Source organism: Pelodiscus sinensis, chromosome 17 (assembly GCF_052426305.1).
Source record: "Pelodiscus sinensis isolate ZL-2025 chromosome 17, ASM5242630v1, whole genome shotgun sequence".
NCBI lineage: Eukaryota > Metazoa > Chordata > Testudines > Trionychidae > Pelodiscus > Pelodiscus sinensis.
The window spans coordinates 10,292,730-10,317,472 of record NC_143068.1 but is presented as its reverse complement, the minus strand read 5'-3'; the positions used below and the strand labels follow the sequence as shown (position 1 = coordinate 10,317,472).

Below are 24,743 nucleotides of genomic sequence, written 5' to 3'. Positions count from 1 at the left end.
ATTGTATGTGTGTGTTTGGGCAGGACTCAGGAAATAGTTCCAAACAATAAAGTTGAGGGTGTGTCTATGCATAAGGGTTTCCAGGTGACCAGTTTTAAACCAGAATATCCAATAACAAAAGGGATCCTAGTGGCTCCAGTCAGCACTGCTGGTTAGGCTGTTGACTATCTGGTTGGCAGCACCACACAGCAGGGTTAAGGTAAGCTCCCTGCTAGCCTCTGGAATATGAGGGTCCTGGGAAGAAGGCAAAGTGTCCTTTTTCTTGCTCCTATGTGTAGGGACAGCCAGGATGTCCTGGTGCCCCCACACCAAATGCTGCCCCAGCAGCTCCCCTTGGTTGGGAAATGCAGCCAATGGAGCGGTGGGGGCAGCACCGGAGGACAGAGCAGTGTGCAGAGCCGCCTGGCCAGGCCTCTACAAAGGAGCCACTGCTTCTGAGAGCTGCTTGAGGTAAGCTCTGCCCAGAGCCTGAAACCTAACCCCCTCCCACGCCCCAACTCTCCTGCCCCAGCCTCAGTCCTGATCCCCTCCTGAACTCCACATCCTCAGCCCCAGACCAGAGCTTCTTCCTAAACCCCAAATCCTACATCCCTAGCCCCACGTGAGTGGCCTCATCTCGCTGCACTGCAACCTCCTGCCCCGGCCCAGCACCCTTCCCATAACACAACCACTCACCCCCAGCCCAGACCCCGCCTCTTGCACCCCAAATCCCACATCCGCAGCCCCACATGAGAGCTCACAACCCCAGCCAGAGCCCACAAACCTCCAATCTCCTGCCTTATCCTGGAGCCCCCTTCCATACCCTGAATCCCTCATTTCTGGCCCCACTCCAGAACCTACACCACTAACCCAGAACTCATACCTCCTCTACCCCCCAATTTCCTGCCTCAGCCTGAAGCCCCCTCCAATACGCCAACCCCCCCAGCTTGACCCCCAGCCCAGATACCTCCTGCAGCCCAAATTCCTCATTCTTGGCCCTACCCCAGAGCCTGCACCCGTAGCAAGAGCCTTCACCCCCTCCCACATCCGAGTCCCCTGAGCTAGCCTGGTGAAAATGATTGAGGGAGTGAGGGTGGGGAGAGCAACTGATAGAGGGAGGGGGATAAAGTGAGTGCAGGTGGGGCCATGGAGAAGGCGTGAGTCATGGGTGGTATTAGACACTTGAGGGCTCACCTAGTCCCTTCTCCTACTTGGCTCTTTAACGGCTCCGGGTGAAGCTGATTACTGTTTCTGTCAATGAAAAAATAATAATTGAACTGATGCCAACATGGCAAGTTAATTGATAAAGAATTACACCAGTGGTAAAAGGGTTACCTCAAGCACATAGCCCCTATGTTAGACTAGCAATACATGAGAAACAACACTCCCTTACGCGAGCCTCCCTTTCACAAACATACACAGACAGTTCCTGCGCTGGTCTTGCACTGTGCCTGCCTGGTAAACATGGAGGCTGTGTCTAGAACGCATCCCTTCTCCATAAAAGGGATGCAAATTAGACACATCGCAATTGCAAATGAAGCGGGGATTTAAATTCCCCCCACTTCATTTGCATAAACATGGCTGCTGCTTTTTTCTGGCTCGGAGCTTTTCCGGAAAAAAGCGCCAGTCTAGACGGGGATCTTTCGGAAAATAAAGCCTTTTCCAAAAGATCCCTTATTCCTCTTAAAATAAGTAATTTATTCTTAAAATTATCCTCTCTTTTTCCCCAAAGGTGTCACATGTCTTAACAGCCTGTCTAGTGGGTGTGTAATTGCTCATTTTTACCTAATTAGTATTTTAGAAAGGGCTAGGAAAATTGCTACCCAAAATCACTGCCCTTTTAGGGTATGTCTAGACTGCATCCATCTGTCGGCAGAGGGATAGAGATTAGGCAGGTTGACATTGCAAATGAGGCAGGGATTTAAATATCCCACACCTAATTTGCATAAAAATGGCCGCCATGTTTTGCCAACTCAGCACATTGTCGGCAAAAAGCAACTGTCTAAAGGGGGATCTGTGGAGAAAGAAAGACTTTTTCGACAGATCCCTTATGCCTCCCGCCGACAGAGGGATGCAGTCTAGACATACCCTTACTCACTCATTCATCCATCATTCACTCTGGTTTATGTGAGACATCCTTGCCATAAAGTCACTCTGACCTGTCAGTTTGCGTTTCATGTGAGAACTCTACTTATGTGATATTTACTCTTGCATGGATCCATATTGACTGGCCAATAGGTCCAGTATTGATTGTCTACTCCCTTTGTTGATCAGGTTTACTTCACTTCACTTCTGCTTAGAAAGAAGCTGCTCCCAGAATCCTCTCTCATTCTGCCATGTTTAAGTCATGTCAAGTTATGCTCACATTATTTATTCAGTATGGTCACACCAATTTGGCACCATTCCAACAGTCTCTCCTTCAATGTTCAATTATTTATTTGTAATATTGCGCTAATCGTTCCCACAATTTATGTGTTCATCATTAGATCATGTGTCTCCATTTTTTTTTTGTAAAATTTAAAGCATTGTTTTATGGTTCTTAATAGCCTAATCCAGTTTTTAATTCTATTTGCTTTCCATAAAGCTAGGGATTTTTTTAATGTTGCTTACACATTTGACATTTAAGCCAGAAGCATACAAAGAATAAAACAGCAGGTTTCAAAATTTAAAACGATATTGTCTATTTAACTTTATTCCACGCTGCCTCTGGCAGCCCTACCACATTACACCAAGCCCACATTTGAGATTGTATTTTTTCACCCACTACGTTATATTTTGAGCAAGCATACTTTTTGCAGGTATTGTTAGTCTAATTGACAATTTTATTTGGGTCATGAGTGGTGTGTTATACAGTTGAGGGGTTACCTATTCCTATCCCTAGCTCTCTCTCTCCCCACTTGATTAGTTTGTAGTTTCATGTCCCAGTCTGTATTATTTTATTTTATTGTAGAGCAGAGCCAGCTATAGGCACCAGCAAATCAAGTACGTGCTTGGGGCAGCACAGTTCCAAGGATGGCATTTCCAGGTAAGCAGCCGCCCCCAGCAATGCCTGGCCCTGCCCTGCCGATTTTAAAGGGCCGCAGGAGCTAGGCTCTGGCTGTGTGTTCCCAGGAGCTGGCTGTGGGGCGAGGCGCGGCCAGCCCCCACCCCGTCCCGCTGGCTCCAGTCCTGCCGCGGCCCCAGCCCCCTTTGCCGGTGAGAGACTGCTCCCTGCCAGCCGCCCAGCTCGCTGTGCCCACTCTGCCCCACGTCCCTCTGGCTCCGCGCCTCCTGTTCTCCATGCTGCCCCTGCTCCCTACACCCTGCTCTCCTGCACCCCAGTCCTTCTGTTCTCCCTGTTCCCTGCGACTCTCTGGCTCTGCACCGCCTGTTCCCTATGCCACCCCTACACCTCAGTCCCCGCGCCCCTCTGGCTCTGCGCCCCCTCTGTACCCTGCAGCCCCTCTTCCCTGTGCCCCTCTGGATCTCTGCCCCCCATTCCCCATACTGCCCCTGGACCCCGATCTCTCTGCCCCTCCTGTTCCCCGCGTCCCATTCCCTGTGCCTCCCCTGCACCTCGCACCCTGCTCCCCCAATCCCTGCGTCCCTCTGGCAGTGCACCACCCCTGTACCCGCCACACTGTTCCCCGCACCTCTCTGGCTCTGCACACCCCAGCACTCCAGTCTCCCTGGTTCTCGTGCCTCTTGCACTGAGCCTCCCATTCCGCACGGTGAACCCTGCTCCCCCTGTTCCCCATGCCCCTCAGGCTCTGCGCTGTCCCTGTCCCCTGTCTCCCTGTGGGGCGAGAGTGAGGGGTGCTTGTCCATAGGGAGGGGCTGGACAGGGTAGGGAAAAGGCTGTTGGGACCCAGCAGCGAGTGAAAGAGGAGGGAGAGTTTTTACTTGAAGCGCCTTTGCCTTAATGGAAAAAAAAATAATTAAAATTATATTTGCTATTTATAGGGCTAAAATGCCGGGACAAAGACAAACAAACAAACCAAAACCATTGCAAAGTGCAAACATGTGTAAAAGCCAACAAAAGAAGGGGGGAGATGGCCAAAAAATTTTTTGCTTGGGGCAGCAAAAAACCTAGAGCCGGCCCTGTTGCAGGGTATCTCATTTTCTGGCTTCTTTGTTTCCCAGTATGTGCTGGTTGTATTAAGTGTTTTGTTGTAAGTGAGCTTTGATTAATTTGCATAACTACTGTGTATGGGTCAGTGCTCAGGTGCAAAGAACAAGGGTGTGTAACTTACTAAGGCCAGGCTCCACTGGCACTTTACAATGCTATAACTTTCTGGCACAGGGATATGAATTCTTTCCCCCTCCTCCCCCCCCCCCCCCCCCCCCCGCCATGTGTAGCAAGATACAGTGTTGTAAAACACCATTGTGAACCAGGCTACAGCACTGTTGCTGTTAGCTACTCAGCTCACAGAGATGGTTTACACAGAGTGCTGGAGAGATCTCTCCTAGCACTCGTGCGTTAAACTGTTTAGTATAGATGAAGTCTCAGATCCCTGAGTGTTTGGCTACTCCAGTTGTCTGCATGTAAACAGACGGGGGTGGGGGGAACAAAAGGGGGAAGATGCAACCAGGTGACGTTTTACCCAGGAAGTGAGCCAAAGACCATGAGGAGCAGCAATGGGTGTGTTAGAGGCCAGGTTACTGGAGACTAGACAGTCTGTGGTTGGGTGAATCAAAGAGGTGGGAAGTCCAAGATGGACTTGGCTAAAATTAACTGATTCCCATGCCAACAAATCTGTTCCACGTTGCTAACCAATAAACCCTCAATGATGAGTAAGTGATAGCTGCCTTTGACACTAAGGAAGCAGGGGCCTTCGGTGCATTTGGTTTCCCTGATATGAGTCCAGCTAGGTGTGGTTCCAGGGGAAACCGAAGTCAGACACAGGAAGGTCAAAGCCATATGGCAATCGTGCAAGGGCAGGCATGCCTCACCAGGGTTTTGACTGGCTTTTTCAAAAAGACGATTCAGAGGATTAGCCCAGAGATTCTGTGATAGATATCTTAATCACTAAGAAGTGAATGATTAACAGACAGAAATTTTAAATTTAGCTTTGCTGTGCATATATACTGTGATTTCAATCTGGAATTAACCTTTTTGTACATTCAAGGGAACGGTTGGTTACATTATGATGTTCTTGTGCTAATTTGGATACATTAACCCATAATTATCCTCCTGCATGTTACCATTGTCTCCATATGAAGTATAGCATCTTAAAGCATATTTATGTCAGGGTACTTTTGTCTGGGCACTTTAAATATAGATTCATTGTCATGCCCCAGTAAACAAGTGTTTTCTGGGCATTAATTATAGCTCCACTATATCTTTATATTTATATCTTTATATTTCATTGACAATATACAATTTTACAGTTAATCCTTCATTTATAGAACCAAGACCGCTGGGTTATCTATTTTAGGGTACTTTTTCAAATGCTGTTAGTGTGTTTGAGGGGTTTCTGTATGTGGTGGATGTGGTTTCTACAGTTTCCCAACTTCGGTATCAGTTGCTTGGGCTACATTGGCTCCCGATGCATGTCCTTTTAACTACTAAAGTATATTTTTTAAAAGTGTCTTGCCACCTTTGTTGCTAATATCTTGGATTTTAATCCCTTCATCCATTGAATTGCTGTGCCATAAAAGGAATACAAGCCTTTAGAAAGAATGCATTTCTAAGGGGCCCCGGGCTCTAGCTGCCACAGCTGCTACCACAGGCTCTTTAAATTGTCTCTGGAGTGCCACGCCATATGCTCCCCACAGCACTGAGGGTCAAGGGCAGCGTGCTGTTATCCAGGTGATGCTGAGGTCTGGTTGACTCCACCCTGCCCCTTGCACATGAGGCCCCGCCCCTTCCAGGGCATGAAGTCAGGCCTCCCACACACGCCTTGCCCAGATGCCCACAGAAGCTGTCCGTGCTCGCTCTCCTCTGCAGAGAAGTCTGAGGGGAGGATTTGATAACAGCTTTTAATTATCTGACTAGGAAATTCCAAAGACAGTGGAACTAGGTTGTTTTCAGAGGTGGCTGATGTTACAAGGAGCAATGGTTTCAAGTTGCAGTGTGGGATGTCTAGGTTGGATATTAAGAAAAAACTGCTGTTGGGATGTGGGGCGGGGAGGGTATGAAGCACTAGAATGGGTAGCTAAAGAAAGTGGTGAAATCTTCATTCTTAGAGATTTTCCAAGGCTCAGCTTGACAAAGTCCTGGCTGGTGTGATTTAGTTTATTTTCAGCAGGGGATTCGACTAGATGACTTCTTGAGGTCTCTTCCAACTCTAATCTTCTACAATTTTCTAATTGTATGATCACCTTCTTTACCAGGCTTAGCAACTTGATATTCGTGTATTGAGTTGTTGGAATTTTTGCACTGGAAACTAAGTTGCCTGGATAGAATTTTTTCTTTCACTTGGCTTTCTTTGTGCTAGCCATTTTTTTTTAAATCCTAGTGAAATAAATGCTGTTAGAGTACACATTGTGGCTACGTCTACACTGCAAGGTTTTTGCGCTAAAATGGCCGGTTTTGCGCAAAAACCTGTGGAGCGTCCACACCTCAAGTGCGCTTTTGCATAACTCCCTTTTGTGCTACAGCTATTATGCAAAAAGGCAAGTGTGGATGCTCCAGAAGGATTTCTTGCACAAGAAACCCCTCTGGGAAAAAGCACAGGTGCTTTGATGGCCGTTCTGTCAATAGCCAACAGAGCTTTCTTACACAAGAGCATCCATACAGTGTGGGCGTTTTCGTGTGCAAAAGTGATGTGCTTTGAGGTGTAGATGTACTCTTGCGCAATAAGTTTCTGTTAAAAAACTCTTGCGCAAAAGGCTTTTTGTGCAAGAAGCCTGCAGCGTAGATGTAACCTGTCAGAAAAGCAAAACAACCTTTTTATGGCTACTGAACAGCACTATTACAGAGGCTGGCCATTGTTCCCAGAGTAGTGTACTTTGGTTAGGACTTTGATAAAACCTACACATTATCTAGCCCAATACTGGAATTTAAGTTCTTCAAAAGCCCTATTAAAACATTTCCCCTCTTTAGAGAATTAAACATGAGGGATGTTTTTGGATGTTGGGGTTCCTCTATATTAAAAGTATGTTAAAAGTAGGAAGCCAGCTACACAGCCAGTGAGGCTACTGTGTGATAGAGGCTGTGTCTAGACTGGCTAGTTTTTCCAGAAACTCAGCCGCTTTTCTGAAAAACTTGCCAGCTGTCTACACTGGCCGCTTGAATTTCTGCAAAAGCACTGACGATCTCATGTAAGATTGTCAGTGTTCTTGTGGAAATACTATGCTGCTCCCGTTCGGGCAAAAGTCCTTTTGCGCAAAAGTTTTGCGCAAAAGGGCCAGTGTAGACATCTCAGATTTGTTTTCCGCAAAAAAGCCCCGATCGCAAAAATGGCGATCAGGGCTTTTTTGCAGAAAAGCACATCTAGATTGGTACAGACGCTTTTCCGCAAAAAGTGCTTTTGCGGAAAAGCGTCTGTGCCAATCTAGACGCTCTGTTCCGAAAATGCTTTTAACGGAAAACTTTTCCGTTAAAAGCATTTCCGGAAAATCATGCCAGTCTAGACGTAGCCTATGAGTTTGTTGGGGTTTTTGTTTGTTTGGTTGGTTTGGTTTGGTTTGGTTTGGTTTTTGTCTAGCACCTTGGAACATCCAAGAAGAATAAAGCCAATACAGAAGAATTTCAGAAATTTTCATTAAAGGACCAGTTCACTAGAATTCTTTGAGAGAGTTAACGAGAATATAGGCAAAGTGATTTAGTGAATACAAAGTGACTTTTTCAGAAAGTCTTTGATGGAAAGATTTTAGGTCAGGTGAGCTGTTATAGGATAAGAGAGAAAGTCCTTTATGGATGAAGAACTGGTTAAATGATAAAAGGCAAAAAGCAAATATAACTAGTATATAAATACTTTTCAAAATAGAAAGACGTAAACAGTGGAGTTTCCAGGAGTTTGTACTGGGAACAGGCAGTACTGTTAAATGATCTATATAAATATAAAAGCAAACAGTAAAGTTGCCTAATTCTGTGTATGATACAAAACTTTCCAAGACTGCCAAGTCCAAAACAGATTTCCAAGAGTTGCAAAGGGATCCCACCATATGAGGTGACTAAGCAAGCTACATAAGCTGTTACCATTTAAAAAGAGATTCTGGCATGATTGTGAAAACATTTACTTAAGATGTAACCACCATAATTAGGAAAAGAGGTGCAGAAAAAAAATAATTAGGGATCTGGAACAACTTTACATAAGAAAAGATTAACAAGATTAGAATCATTTGACTTCGAAAAAAGATGACAAGAAGGGGAATATAGTAGGCATCTATATTTATTGGTGGATTGATGCTCTGTAGGTCAATCTTCTAGTGTTCAATTAAGTGGGTCAAGTATAGACCTGTAAATTGAATGCTCAGGGCAGCTTTTGCCAGCGTCTGTACTCTTTGCAGTTGTTCCCATCGGTCTCCCACTGTGTGGTATTTTATTCAGCTGGAGTTGTGTACACCTAGGGGCTAGGGCGCTCGCCTGGGGAGGACAGGATTGTGGGTTTAAGGCCCACCTCCGGTTGAATAGAGATGGGATGGCAAAAAGCCGGGCAGCCCCAGGGCAGGAGAGACATGGTCTATGTAGGATGCTATACCAGAATTTAGGTCCATGTTTAAGGGTGTGTTTTCACTGCACCCTTACCTTGAAATAAGCTATGCAATTACCTTATTTAAAAAACTGATACAGTCTACACAGAGACAAATTTTGAAATAAAGTGCTATTCTGAAACATCCCTTAACCCTTGAGGAATGAGGTTTACAGGGACTTCAGAATAGCAAGCCCGGCCTAGGCGTAGGCATATAAAACTAGAAGAAGGAGGTTCTAATAAGATCACTAAGCCACAGGTTTAAAATAAAAAGAACGAAACACAAAGCAGAAAATTAACCAGTGGAACTCGTCAGAAAATGTCATTAAGGCCATGACGATAACAAGGTGTTTTTGCTTTAAAAGAAAGAGATCGGTTCATAGAGAATAAGTCCATTAATGGTCCATCCAAACAGGACATATCTGCTCTTCTTTCCTGAAGCTCAGCCCATACTTGTGCTCACAAGGATCCTCCACTAGTCACTCCACGTCTTCTAACATACGATCCTCTGCCTTGAGCTATTTCAGTACAGCTATTCCCTCTCCCATCAGTGTGGTTGAAGTCATTGTAGCCTGCTCGATTGATGGGGAAGCTTCACAACTCACTTTTCAAGAGGAACTACCTGTTCCACTTACTAGTCTTTCTGCCTCCCAAGCAACTTTAAGCAATCCAGCCTGATCAAAATCCATCCAAGATCCTATGAACACCGTAATAAGGTCCTTTAAACCATCATAAATCGTTATTATTGTTAGGATTTGCTGCTTGCATGACTGGACTGCCCATGAATTCAAATCAAGGCCCATGCCCCACTGTGTTAGGCCCTGTGCAAACATATAATAAAAAGGCAGGCCTTGCCTCAAAGGGCTCACTGTTTTGTGAACTGTTTTATTATAACAACTCAGAGTGTTAAAACGGAATGAGTAATTACATTTATTTTGTACTATACATGCTTTTTATTTTGTTCATATTTTCTTTGTGCCACGTTGAAGAGTGGTTTGCAGAGCTTCTTGAGGCAGAATACATGGCTTCCAGACTAGGTTGCACAAACCCAATGCTGGTTGCCCTTGCAAAATAAATAACGTTAAAAGAAACCTGTATTGAACATCTTACTTAAGGGAGGTATGCACTGAAGGGGACTTCCCAGGACATAAACTCCGTACCAAAGCATCATTGCCAAAGGCACCATTTATGCGAGACTAGTGGGGGCAATAAGCCCCCCTTCCCAAGTTGGAATCCCATGGATTTCATACTTAAGGTCTGTTTAAAGCTGCATGCCCTGACTCCAGAGGCAGTTCTTAAATACAACGCAGTTTGAGCTGCTTGCAGCTTTGCCTTTGGGGCAGGGAGTTTGTTCTAAAAAGAGGGAGGCAGGGTGATTAAGAATAACAAAAGGACTGGGCATTCCAGTAATTGAAGGATCACTAGATCATCATGAAAACATTGTCGGGTACACCACTTAAAACAGCGGGGCAAAAAAAAATAGGAATGAGTGTCGTGCTGCAGGGATTTGCATTGGGATCACTGTGTTAAACTTACAAATGTTCTTGAAAAGGAGGTGAACAGGGACTACTCCAAAGCTGACTGCAAAGAGCTACAAAGGGATTTCACAAATCTGGCTGACTGGGCAACACAAAGGCAGATGGAATTCTGTGTTGATAACTGCAAAGTAATGCACATGGGAAAATATCCTAACTATAGATACAAAAACGTCTAAAATAGCTGTTATCACTCAAGAAAGATATCGTGGAATCATTGTGGACAGTTCCCTGAAAACATCTGTTCAATGTGGAGTGAAAGTCTAAAAACGAAAAAGGTAACACAATATTGGGAATCATTGGGAAAGGAATATATAATTAGACAAAATATTATATTGCCTCTAATAACATCATTGTATGCCTGCATCTTGAAAATCAGATGCTGATCTGATCACTCCATCTACAAAAATATGTATTGGATTTGGAAAAGTTACAGAAAGGGTAACAGAAATGATTCGGGGTACTAATCCCTTCCATATGAGGCGAGATTAACAAGACTGGGACTTGTCAGCGTGGAGAAGAAATGACAAAAGGGTGGGGGGGATATGTCAGATGTCTAGAAAATCATGAACAGTTTGGAAAAACAGAATAAGGAAATGCTTTTTATTCCTTCACTAACATAACACAAGAATCTGACCCAATTAAATGTATGGACAGCAGATTTAAACAAACAAAATACATTATTTTTTTCACAATCAACTTGTGGAACTCTTTCCCAGGAGATGGTGGAAAAGCCCAAACTGTAACAAGGTTCCAAAAAGAACTAAATAAGTTCAAGGAGGCAGGGATGGTGTCCCTAGCTTCTGTCTGCCAGAAGCTGGGCATGGATGACAGGGGATGGATCATGATGATTGCCTCTTCTGTTCATACCTTCTGAAGCACCTGGCATTGGCTACTGTTGGAAGACAGAATACTGGACTAAAAGGACCTTTGGTCTGATCCAGTATGGCCATTCTGATGTGCTCATATAGAGCTGAAATGTATATGCCTCCTTTCTGTAGCCCACTAGACCCCACTCACCTTCCAGAGTTGAGACAGAGCCCAGGAGTCCTGACGGGGCCTCTCTCTCTCCAAGGGTACGTCTAGACTACAAGCCTCTTTCGAAAGAGAGCGTCTAGACTGCAACCTCGTCTTTTGAAAAAGTGAGCCGCTTTTTCGAAAGAGAGCACCCAGGCAGTCTAGATGCTCTCTTTTGAAAAAGCCCCATTTGCATTCAAGAACGCCTTTTTTCAAAAGAGAGCTTTCGAAAAAAGGCGTTCTTACTCGTGAAATGAGGAGTACCGCCATCGAAAGAAAAGCCGCATTCTTTCAATTTAATTTCAAAAGAACGCGGCTGTAGTCTAGATGCAGGTGAAGTTTTTTCGAAAAAACCCTGCAGTCTAGACACAGCCCAAGAGTTAGTAACAAAGTAAGAATATACATTACTATTCTAAGGCTAGCCAGTGTCCCTTAAGTGACTTGCCACAAGATGTTAGAATATGTTACTGTCAGAAATGAGTGGGTCTAATATTTATTTATTTTTCTTTCTTTAATATATGAATTAGATACAGTGCTCTTCTCAGCTAACTGCTAAGTTGTCTGCCAAAAAAATAGAGTTTTCCAGTGTCTTAGTAGACCCTGAATAGAGATGTGTGGTGGGAGGCGGATGGGGTTGGTTCCTCCTTCGCCATTTGGCGCTTGATTTGTACTGAGCATGCTCAGTAACTCTGTTGAAGCCTCTGTTGTCAGTCTGCCTCCCCATCCTCTCACTCTCTTTTCTCCCCCATCATGGCATGCACGGGTCGGCTCCTCCCCCAAAATCTGAAATGACGCCCCTGGACTCGAGCATCCCATATGCAGCATACCATGCATGCCATGGCTCCCTTTGGCAGGACGTGTTTTGCAGTGGGCCGGTTGCCCTTCCATAGCTGAAAGGGAAGGAGAGCCTGCCTCTGGCTGGCCGGCTGTTCCATTTCAGCCTCTGCTTGACACTGCTGTAAGCACATTCACACGTCCAAGCAGCTTGAACTTTAGACTTTGCTTGGTGGAAGGCCGAGGAGTTGTCTGACACAACTAGCCGGGGTGGGCGTCCAGAGATATGCAGCACTGGCCTCCGAATTGTTTTCTTCTTTCAACCGGCTGAGCCGTAAGGTGTCTGATTTCCGAGAAATAATGGTCTAGTTCTCAGCCCCACCTCCCTGTTTTGCCCCTGCTTCCCTCTTTTTGCACAATTGAAAGGGAAGGAGGGAAGGTCTCTTGCTGACCTGCTGGTCTCTTTTTTCTGTACTTGTCACTTTGCTGTAAGCAGGGGCGGTGAGTTAGATGGGCCTGCGGTGCCTGGGCTCCAGGGATATTCCTCGCAGAGAGGCCCTCCTCCAGCAAAGTTCAGGGCCAGTTCTGTCCCTCGGCCCTGCCTGCCACCACTCATGTGCCTCCCCTGGCACCGTCTGCAGCCCCTGATTGATTTAAAAGGGTTCAAGGCAAAGGCAGTGCAGTGGGGCTAGAGCAACTTCCTACCTACTCTGCCTCTGTGTGCAGCATGTCTCTGCGGCCCTGTGTTCTGGAGTGTTTGCGTTCCTCCCCAACAGTGTCCGATACTCCACTTAAAAGATCTGGAAAAAAAAAGAGTAGGAATGAGTGTCACCCTGCAGGGATTTGCATTTGGAGCACTGTGTTAAACTTACAAATGTTCTTGAAAAAGAGGTGAACAGGGACTAATCCAAAGCTGACTGCAAAGAGCTACAAAGGAATCTCACAAAACTGGCTGATTGGGCAACACGAAGGCAGATGGAATTCTGTGTTGATAAGTACAAAGTAATGCACATGGAAAAATATAATCCTAATTATAGATACAAAAAATAGGTGTTACCTCTCAAGAAGAGATGGTGGAATCATTGTGAACCGTTCCCTGAAAACATCTGTTCAATGAGCAGTGGAAGTCTAAAAATGAAAAAGGTAACACAATATTGGGAATCATTAGGAAAGGAATATATGATTAGACAAAATATTATATTGCCTCTAATAACATGATTGTACGCCCACATCTTGAATACCATATGCTGATCTGGTCACTCCATCTACAAAAATATATATTGGATTTGGAAAAGTTACAGAAAGGGTAACAGAAATGATCAGGGATAAGGAACAGCTTCCATATGAGACAAGTTTAACAAGACTGGGACTTGTCATCTTGGAAAAGAAATGACAAAAGGGTGAGGGGGATACGTTAGATGTCTAGAAAATCAGGAACAGTATGGAAAAATAGAATAAGGAAATGTTATTTATTCCTTCACTAACATAACACAAGAAGCTGACCCAATTAAATATGTAGGCAGCAGATATAAAACAAATTATTTCTTCAGTCAACCTGGGGAACTCTTTTCTAGGAGATGGTGGAAAGGCCTAAACTGCAACTGGGTTCCGATAAGAATAAAATAAGTTCAAGGAGGATAAGTCCATCAACTGTTACTAGCCAGAATGGGTAGTGATAGTGTCCCTAGCTTCCATTTGCCTGAAGCTGGGTATGGATGACAGGGGATGGATCATGATGATTGCCTCTTCTGATTCCTTCTGAAGCTCCTGGTATTGGCTACTGTTGAAGACAGGATACTGGCTAGAAGGACCTTTGGTCATTCTGATGTTCTTATATAAAGCTGAAATGTATCTGCCCCCTTGCTATAACCCACTTGACCCCATTCACCTGCAGAGTTGAGACAGAGCCCAGGAATCCTGACAGGGCCCCTCTTTATCCAAGAGTTACTAACAAAGTAAGAATATACATTATAATTTTAAGGCTAATCAGTGTCCCTTAAGTGACTTGCCACAGGAGATCAGAATATGTTAGTGTCAGAGCTGAGGGGGGCTAATATTTATTTAATTTTCTTTTGTTTAGATAGTGCTCCCGTCAGCTAACTGTTAAGTTGGCTGCCAAAAAAAAGTAGAGTTTTCAAGTGCCTTGTAGTCCCTGGATGGAGATGATGTGTGGAGGAGAAGGGCTGATTGGGTTGGTTCCTTCATTCTAGTTGGAACTTTCTTTCTACTGAGCATGAACAGTAACCCTGCTGAAGCCTCTGCTGTCAGTTTGTGCCCCTCATGCTTTCACTCCCCCTCCCCCCCCCCATCGGGGCATTCACAGATCACCTCCACCCTGCCCCAAAGTCTGATACGGCGCCCCTGACCCTTGCAGGTTTGACAGCCTTGAAAGGACAATGGTGCCACGATTATCTGTCATGGTGAGACTCAGGGCCAGTTAGACAAAAGCAATTTGATCTGGAACTAGATTAATCAGTATAAAAAGAGACCTTGGTTCTATTCTGCTGTGTGACCTTGGGCTGGTCATTTTAGCCCTCTCTGTTTCTGCTTCCTTTCCTTTGTGCTTTTTTATTAGAATATAAGCAGGGGCGGCTGCATGGATGGTGGGTATGAGGCAAGGGGGGCATTTCCTCCCCTGGGTTTCAATCTTCCCTCTTCCTATCCCTATTCTGACCCACCAGGCTCCCACAGCAAGCTGGTGCAGTTTACTGAGACTCTCCCCACTCCTCCAGTGGATCTATTATCTTAAAAGTGAAAAGCTTTTCAGCTTCCCAGAACTATTAGCATAACATTGAACCTGTGAAAGAGCCAGGAAGTGGTAATGGAGCCATTTTACAGGTATGTACCAACCTAAATACGTATCTGAAGAAGTGGGTTGTACACACCAAAGCTCATGAGACCATCTACACGTTTTGTTAGTTTTTAAGGTGCTACCAGACTATTTGTTGTTTTTTAAGTTTTCCTGTTGCAGACTAACTCGGTACCTCTCTGAAGCTTATGTATATGCTGTCGGTTTCTGAATTTACTGACAAACACAAGTCTGCCTTAGTGTAGTATGTCTGCAGAACCTTGATTTAAAATGTGCTTTAAACATTTCATTAGTTTGTTGCTGAAGATTATAGAATCACATCTCTAAAAAAAACCTTGCATAGTTTTTTTTAGATGCACAATCTGAGTATTCAACTTTAGCCTTAAATGTTTGGCTCTTCAGACATATTTTTTAACTAAATTATCCCAAAGACCACTCTTATCTAAAATACAATTTATATTTTAATTACTACAGTATAAATACTTGCTTCCAAATTCTTCCTGCACTTTCTGTTCTTTCCTCCTCTGTAGAAAATAGGCCTTCAGTTGGGACAACATTCCTTTTCTTCCAGATAGCTGGACAATTGAGTTTCCCTTTCTTTATATCTGACGTAAGTACTGATTTTAAGGAGGGCTCTTTTAAAACTATTTCATCAAAGAGCCAGAAGTAAAGTCCTTTGGAATGTCTAAAATCTTGGAAACATTTTTAACATAAACATGTGGTGAAATTTCATAAACACATCTATTGTTGTGGAGATCACACAAAATTAATTAGTCTCCTTTTTCTAAAAGCAATTAATTTTGTTATGAACACAGTAAATCGCTCTGACTGATTAATTCAAAATAATGTCTCTGTTTCAGTGGGTTAAATATGTTGTAATAGGGAATGATTACTTTATGAAGGCTTCATAGTACATTTAAAACATTAAATCTATTTAGAAATACTGATTTAAAAAAATGTAAAAAAGAGAAGAGCTACATTGTGTATTCCATATTATTTAATGTTTTATTCAGCAGGACAACTGATTTGCCCCTACTACAAAGTTTTTGAAAATAAATCTCTGACCAGCTTAAGAGTATATAAAAAAACCTGCTACAAACATGTTACTTATTTCCAAAATGTAGTGCTTTTAATGAAGTACCTTCTGCATGTCCAGTTTTCACATTCTAGTATGCAGTGAAAACCTGCTGCATTTTCTTTAGAAAGAAATTTTAGAAAAGTATTATTTTTTCAAATGTTATGTGCTACATTCGAGTTCAAAGATTTGGCTGGGAAGCAGGGCCGGATTAAGACATGCTGAGGCCCTAAATTATGTCAAGGTTAAGAGGCCCTGTGACATTACCAAAAATGTGTATTGTTCTAACAGAAAGGACAATAAAAATAGAAATAATAAAGATTATATTTGCATGTATGCCAGTATATAGGCAAGAAGGCAATTAAAAACTAGTATGTTTTTTAAATTTTGTATGTATACATATTTTTTTATAATCTGAGGCCCTAAATTGCAGTGTACTTAATTTGTGCATAAATCCAACACTGCAGGAAGAGTGAACAGAGAGAGAAAGGACAGAGAAGATAGAGACAGTAGGGAGGGAGTAGGGCCTGAGCAGAGTGGGGGTGTGGTCTGTGGGGCCACCGTCCGGGGAGCTTACCTCCCCAAGCAGCAGCTTCACACACTGAGGGTATGTCTACACTGCAGAGTTTTTTCAGAAAAACAGCTGTTTTTCCAAAAAAACTTCACTTACATCCACATTGCAATTGCGTTCTTTCAGAAAAAAATCGAAACAACGGAGGGGTTTTTTCCGATATTGGTAAACCACTTTTTACGAGGAAGAAGCCTTTTCCCAAAAGAGCTCTTTCCAAAAAAGGCATGTGTGGATGGGGAAGAGGGAATTCTTTTGAAAGAAGAGGAAAGAGGAAAAAGCACAGGTGCCGTGGTGACCACTCCGCCCCCAGTTATCACAGCTTAAATGTGAGCGAGCGTCCATTCAGTGTGGACGCTATCTTTCAAAAAAGCAGATCGCTTTTTCAATGTGTTTTTGCTGTGTAGATGCTCTCTTTCGGAAGAAGTTTTTTCGGAAGATCTCTTCCAGAAAAGCTTCTTCCGAAAGAAGCCTGCAGTCTCGACGTAGCCTGTTGCAGCTTCTTGGCTTGGGAACTGTCTCTCAACTTGGGTATGTACAGCACCTGACACATGAGGGCCTCAATCTCCAAAGTGACCTCCAGGACCTATTTATAAATAACAACAGAAGCCAACATTTGCCAAAAAGTGAAGCCCAAAGCCTTGAAGGTTCTCTGAATGAATCCTTCCCTTTGCTGCTGCCAACAGCATATCACAGAGGGCAGGTCTCTCAAATCTAACTCCCACCTAAGAAGCTTAATCAGGAGCTTCTGATTTAGTTTCTTAAGTGTGGGGAAAACTTGACAGAGGCTCATCACTCTTAGGCACAGTGCATGGACCAGAGCAGAAATGCAGCAGTTTTCCATGCAGGCTGGACATCAACAAGCCATTGTTTAATATCACTGCAGTCAAACTGCAAAGGGAAATGCACTGCTGCAGCATGGCTGCTGTCCCTGCCATTCCTGCAGGTGGATGGACAGCTGGGGCTGACTTTTTATACTTCTATTTTAAACAGGCACATATGCAATTGTGGAACAATTTAGCTTTTAAAATGCAAGCCCAGGCCCAAATTCTTAGACATCGTGAAATGGCCCTTTAAATGGAGGCCCATGCAGACTGCCAATGAAGATATGTGCTCTTGATTTGGGTGGTAGCAGTCTCCCATACATGCAACCCCTCTGCATAGATTACTTCTGCCAACAGCATGAATAGCTTGAATAGGGTGGAGTGCACAGACATCACTCCTGGTTCAAGGGACTCGCATTTAGACCACAGCCCTGTGTGTATAAAGTCCATCACTTGAGAATGCAAGTGACAATGCAGGAAAAAAAAAATTGCATATGCAAATTATTTGCACAAACAACTGGGAGTTGAGTACATTTTGAAAACTGGGCCCATTCTGCTTACAGGGCCTTTGATGTATTCCTTTTGGCTAATATTCTTGTTTCTTCCTATGCTTATGCAGAGACCAGATGAGTGAGGCAAAATCTTTTATTGGACCAACTGCTGTTGGTGAGACAGAGAAGCTTTTGAGAGACACAGAGTTCTTCCTTAGACATTTTAACTCTAAGGTGGTATTTTAGCTGGAATCTTAGCTCTGCAGGAGCTATTGGTCTATGTATTTCCACCACCGCTATATCCAGAAGGATAAATGTCGCAATAATCAGGCTGCATGGAAAAAGAAAACAAATGTAAAGAAAGCAAATATTTTCAAAGTGTATGTTGAGTCCTGTTGTAATACAAGGCGATAAAGACTAAAAATCTGTCATTGCTGGTTATAGCTTTATTGCTTTTCAGCAAGGCCAACACCGTACATTTCGTATGCTGTGTGGTGTAGCTCTGAACTCTCCAACTGTGCATAACGGTTACATGCCAGCTGGCGCTACCCTTCCTGCGCTGGAGTATGTCACCCAGACACACTAGAGAACAATAGCTGCAGCCTGCCCCCACCTTGGCTTTTGCCAGGCAATAGCCTTGACTCATTGTCCTGGCCTTGAGAGCCTGGTCTGGAATAACATGAAAAGAAAAACCTCTTCATAAATGCAGATGCCCCATGGCACATTTTTCCTTGACCAGGACAGGAAATTATGCATTTTACCTCACCCTCTTCATACAAAACAGACGTTCACCAACTCAAACCTGCATGTGCACACACAAATACATCCTAAGATACAGACACATGTACACACACAACCAGACATGTACACCCAGATAGGGAAGCTGAATGATGCAGCCGCACAGACATACTCAAATGGGGGCACAACCAAAGATGTAGACACGCAGGGACACACACAGACAGACAAAGGGATATAGGGAAGGATGTCATTTCAGATTTTGGTGGTGGGGTTTAACTTTAACCATACTTCCAGGAGCTACTTAGGTACTTGAAAACTCTAATTTTCTGGAAGATAACTTAGCAGTTAGATAACAGGCGCCCTGTAACTAATTCCTGTATGACTCAGCTCTAATAATAGCATGTTCATGCTTCTGACATCTTGCGGCAAGTCACTTATGGGACACTGTTAGGTTTCGAGTTTTAATCTATATTCTTTGTTACTATCTCTGGGTTCTCTCTCAGCTGTAGGTGGAGAGTGGGTTTGAGCAGATCACAGCAGGGTAAAATACTTTTGGGTTCTGTGTAAGAACATCAGACTGGGCATATTGGGTCAGACCAAAGGTCCATCTAACCCAGTATCCTATATTCTGACCATGACCAATGGCAGTGCTTTAGAGGGAATGAACAGAAAAGACAATCATTGAGTGATTCATGCCTTCACCCACTCCCAGTTTCTGGAAAACAGAGGTGAGTGACATGCAGAACATGGTGTTGGATCCCTGCCCATACTGGCTAATAGCCATTGAGGGACCAACTCTTCATGAACTTATCTAATTCTTTTTGGACCCTGTTAGTTTTGGTCTTCACAGCATCCTCTGGCAAAGAGTCCCACAGGTTGACTATGAAGAAACACTTTCTTTTGTTTTATATCTGCTGACTATGAATTTCATTGACTGACGCCTAGTTCTGTTATTTGAAGGACTAAATTGCACTTCTTCATTTAATTTTTCCACACCATTCATGATTTTATAGGCCTCTTTCATATCTCCCTCTTAATCATCTCTTTTCCACATTGAAAAGTTCCAGTCTTTTTAATTTTTCCTCATATGAAAAGCATTCATACTCCTAATCATTTCTGTTGCCCTTCTCTGTGTCTTTTCCAGTATATATTTTTTTGAGACGGGATGGCGAATTCTGCACACATTATTCTATAGAGGTAGAGGTAATACCATAGAGGTAGAGGTAATATGATATTTTCTGTCTTATTATCTATCCCTTTTCTAATGAGTCCCAGTTCTGTTAGGTTTTATTTTTTAATTGTCACTAGACATAGAGTGGGTATTTTCAGACAACTATCCACAATGATTCTCAGTCCTCTTCATTGATGGATTCAGCTAATTTGGATCTCGTCATTATAATATATTTGGGATTATATTTTGCCATGTGCATTACTTCGCATTTATCAACACTTAATTTCATCTGTCATTGTGTTGCCCAGTCAGCTAGTTTTGTGAAATCCCTTTGTAACTCTTTATAACTCAGTCTGCTTGGGACTTAACTATCTTGAACAAATTTTGTATCATCTGAAAATTTCAACTCACTGTTGACCCTTTTTTTCCAGTCAATTTATGAATATGTTGAAAAGAACTGGTCTCAGTATAGATCCCTGGGGGACACCACAATTTACTTCTCTCCATTCTTACTAGTTATTTTTTGTTTCTGGTCTTTTAACTGGAGTGCCTGACAATGCTTTCCAGATCATCTAATGGTCCTTAGTTTATTTTAATGACAACCCTTTGGTTATCTTAATCACCTTGCCTCTGTTTATAAACAAAGTCCTTGCCTCAGAGGCTGTGCAGCTCCTAGCTTCCAAATTCATCACATATCACACTCAGGAGGTGTTGCAGTTAAGAGCTCTGTCTGGGGCTAGGGTGAATAGCCCCTGGTACAAAATTTGGGAGGGGACACCCCCAATAATAACAGCAGGGACACACATAAAGGTAGATGTGCATTCATAGGGGACATGCACACACCCAACAGACCCTGGTCTGCAGGCAGAATCAAATCTGTGACCCCTGGACCTTGGTGTAGGACTCTCTATTGCATGAGTGATTAGCTAAGGCTGTAGAGTAGAGATGTTTTTCTTTCTGTAAGTGGCATTGATGCCACACACAAAGGACGATGCCCAAAAGGATGGACAGATGGACACATACACACATGAAGATGCCCACAAGAAGAGATGGAGGGACTGGGACACAGACACAAAAGGAGGGACTCATACTCAAAGGAGGATGCCCAAAAGGACACCTCCCCCCCATCTCACACAAACACAGAGTCTCTTTCAGTGTCTCAGGTCAGGAATAAAACTGACCTGCACCTTTGAACTAGTGCATCCCCCCTTCCCTTAACCCCATCCTCTCCCTTCACCAACTTTCTCTCCCCTTTTCCTTATTTCTATACCTCCTCCCTTTCTTCTTCGCTTTCCCAGTCTCCTCTCCCCAAAGACGACCCCCTCCCCAGCTCTGCCCGCCTCACTCCCAGTCACCCTGCCCCCGCGAGACACCCCTCGATCCCTGGCTACTTGTCACGCTTGTTTTCAGCCTCCCGGCGCTTTGTAACTTTCGCTTTTAAGCCTCCCTGCCTTGGGAGTGGCTGCTATTGGTCCATCTGGGATAAGGCCACCACCTCAAACCCGCCAGGATTGGTTTGGCTCGTCATCAATCATTTCTAGTAGCCGGGACTGTTGAATGGGGAAGGAGAGAGGGATAAATAGAAACTGATGCGCGGAGGGAGAGAGCAGCTGCCAGAGGCCAGGAGGAGGTACCTGTGGAGGGCAGGGTGGGGGAATGGGGTGTCCAGTACCGCGTGCATAGGATGATGCAGAGAGGCAGAGTAAGAGCTGGTAAGGTGATACATTATCTATACAGTGACTATCTAATAATGGTGATGGGGATCCTGGTTACAGTCACCTGCTTTCATGCGGGTCCCTTTTGTGCTGAGGAGCATTGCAAAACTCAGAGCTCTTCCCTGGTGAGGGGTATGTTGTGCCCAGTTCCCTGGGGCGGGGTGGGCAGCTTGGGGTGGCAGCGGAGGGCTGGTGGGAAATACAGGCTGGGGAGAGGCAATGGCATGGGTGAGTTTATAGGTATTCTCCTTCCAATGGCTGACGAATGAATGGGGGCTCTAGCCTATGTGTTTTCATTGTCAGGCGGTGCGCAGCAGTGGCTCTACCCAGGGTAACGTGGGCATAGCCTGGTGTGTTTAGCTGCTTGGAGGCAGACAGACAGACAGCCTGCAGCACTGCCTAGGCAGCCACTGTGAACGATGGAGCATTTGATAGCATGTGGCCGTGGCTAAGGAACTGCGTGACTGACACAGTCGTAGTAAAAAAAAAAATGAATGAGCACCTGCTGCCACGTCCCCTCCCTCCCTGCTGTTTTTATAGCAGCTCGACCGGGTCACGTAATTTGGGCACAAATCCTGGCTTGTCTGGCCTGATCTTTGTGTGGGTCACTAACTAGCTCCATTTCCCACGTCTCTGGAGGGAGCACAATGAAGCAGGCTGAGATCTGGGGGGGGGGGGAGGGGGGAAGAGGAGGGGGAGGGGGAACCTGTTAGGAAAGAGACAGCAGGGAGGGGAAGGAAAGGGGGAACCCACCCGTTGCTGTAGTTTATTGTAATCCCTGATGGCTGGCGGTGGGGATTTGCGGGGAGAGGGGATCAGGGGGAAGGGGCGGCGGAGCATGTGTTGGGCCACTGGCTGGGGGAGGGGGGGTTGCATATGGGGGGGGGGGTCGGGACGGTGATGACTGTGAAGCGCGGTGACCTCCTGGTTTGTAATTCGCCTCCCCTCCCAAACCGGGAGAAGCTGCCGCGGAGACTCGCTGCAGCCCCCGGGGCGGAACATCACTTGCTCCCGCCGCGCGCCGCATGGCTTCCCCTGCAGCCCACGTGCGCGGGAAGGGCAGGAGCAGCCGGGCTGGGTGTGTGGGTGGGTGTGTGTGGGGGGGAGGGGGGCCGCCGGGCCTATGGAGCAATTTTCCCGGCGGGAGAAGGGGCTGGGGAGGGAGGCGGCTGCGCCCCGGCGCTCCGCGAGCCGGGTCTGAGCGGGGTTACTCCCGGCCATGCACCTGCTGTTGCCACCAGCCCCAGACAGGAAATGAGCCGCTTCTCTGCGCGCCCTGCAGCCCCCTGCCGCCGCCCTGTGAGTCAAAGCTTCCCCGAAGGGCGACACGCCGCTGTGGCGTGCGCCGCAGTCCCTCCGGAGTCAGGAGCCGCATTAAAAAGGTGCCCGTCGGGGGCGGGGGGGGGGGGTCCTGATTTTACTCACACGCCCAGGAAATCCAGGGGTGTCGGCACCGGTGGGTTTCACACTTTCTTTTCTCGTGACCCAGTTGAAAAACGGTGGGTGGCGGGCGCCCACCATAGGGCCTCTTTGGTCTCCAGCGTGGGGCCAGGGAGGAAGGCTTTGAGGGCAGGAGGGGACTCCAGGTTTGGGGGGCAGGGGATTGGGGGCCTGGGCTTATTTCTGGCAGCTCCCAGTCAGCAGGGCCAGCCCTACCCATATGCAAAAGATGCAGCTGCTGTAGAGCACTATACCATTTGGGGCACCACAGTGCCCCAGATTTCGGGGTGCTCTAGGTAGTTGGGGGCAGTGTATTCAGTGGTGCTGGTGGCCAGCCCCTCCCTCCCTTCCTTCGGCTTCACCCAGCAGGGCCATCCTTAGGGGGTGCAGGTTCCCTGTTCTGTCCCACCCCTGCTTTGTTCTCCCCTCTTCCCACCCCTGCTTTGTTCTCCCCTCTTCAGGACCCCTCCCCCAAGCTATGTGGCTGGGAGCCAGGGGAGCTGAGTGCTCTGGGGCCAGGCTGCTCCACTGCCACTGGTGAGTATGGCGGGGTGAGACTTCTGCTCCCTCCCCCCCCCCCCCAGTGGAGGGACCAGCCTTGCAGGAAGGGGCTGTGTACAGGGGCTCAGGCTGGGTAGGCCACCAGAACTGGTCAGGGTAGCTCTGCCATTCAGGGGGGCTGAGGCAGGCTTCCTGCCTCTCCTGCCACCACAGATTGCCCTGTACCTCAGAAACAGCCAGCAGCAGATCTGGCTCCTGCATGGAGGCACCCAAGCAGCTCTGCATGCTGCTTTTGCCTACAGGCACTGCTGCCTCCAGTCCCCATTGGCCAGTTCCCAGCCAATGGGAGTGCAGAGCTGGTGATCAGGGTGGGAGCAGTAAGTGGAGATCCATCATCCTTCCCCCACCTAGGAGCTGGACCTGTAGGGCGCAGCGTGGTCCACGGTGCCAGGACAGGCAGGGAGCTGGCCTTAGCAGCCCCGCTTGTCACCTGGTCACCCCATAGCAAGGTCACCCACTGCCTGGCATTCCGCAACCCAACCCATAGTTCAAAAATCACCGGTCTGCACCTCAGTGGCACAGCCACGGCACGGTGGCTGAGCCGCTGCAGTGTAGATGTATCCCACGCTGATGGAAGGGTTTTTTTCATAGATGCAGTTAACACCATCCCTAGAGAGATGTAGGGGCTGGGACAGCATCCCCCCCCCCTTCCCGCTCCACCTGTACCAAGCCCCTGTTCTGCTCCCACCCCGCTTCTTCCCACCCCTGTTCTTCCTGTCCCACCTCCATTGCAGCCCTTCCCTGCCTCTCCCACCGCATTGCATCCCTTCTCCCACACCTCCTCCCTCGAGTGACAGAACCCAGGGGCTGGCAGCAGGGATTGGGCTAGCCCCGTGCTCTCTGTGGTGTCAGGAAGCATAGCAACCTGGCTGGGAGTCTGGGGTCTGGGTGGCCACCCTGCACTGTCCTATGGATGGGACAGCTCTGGATGTAGTTAATCTACTTCTCTGAGAGGTGGTAGCTAGGTCAATAGAAAAATTCCATTATGAACAGGTGCAGCTACAGTGGGAGATGAGGTCAATCTAACTGTGTTGTACAAGAGAATGAAATTTGTCATAGGCCTGAGCAAGATAGCTAGGTCCAGCTAATCTTTAAATGTAGACTAGGCCTCTGTTTAGCTCCAGATTAACACTGGTGTAAATGAAAGCAGCATCAGGCTTTACATTTAGTCTTGTGGCATAAGCAAAAAATGTAGAACATGAATCATTGAAAGATCACTGCCTGGCTTGGAAACTCACAGTCTACAATATCCAAACCACATTCAAATGTCACACACTCGATTCTCTATTTCCTTTAGCATTATTGCTGATTGCCATGTACTATGTGACTAGAGGTCACACCATTATGAGCAGCATTGAACATTTCACTACATCATATATGGGCTGATGCAGTCGCAGGCCAATAAGCCCAATGCATGTCACGCTGAGA

At 45.9% G+C, this 24,743-nt stretch overlaps 1 protein-coding gene across 6 annotated transcripts in view; it reads left to right on the top strand.

Moving 5' to 3' along the window:
• The first annotated feature begins 14,553 nt into the window (after positions 1–14,553).
• Positions 14,554–24,743, top strand: part of SLCO4A1 (solute carrier organic anion transporter family member 4A1) — a 64,885-nt gene continuing 54,695 nt past the window's right edge. For 2 of the 6 annotated variants that reach the window (XM_075901079.2, XM_075901080.2), the window contains exon 1: positions 14,554–14,761. The gene's annotated coding sequence lies outside the window, so the exon portion shown is untranslated. Of the gene's footprint in view, positions 14,762–20,028; positions 21,312–22,452; positions 22,697–24,743 lie in introns of those variants that run through there. The other 4 variants (XM_006126183.3, XM_006126182.5, XM_075901081.2 and 1 more) reach the window with 4 other exon arrangements.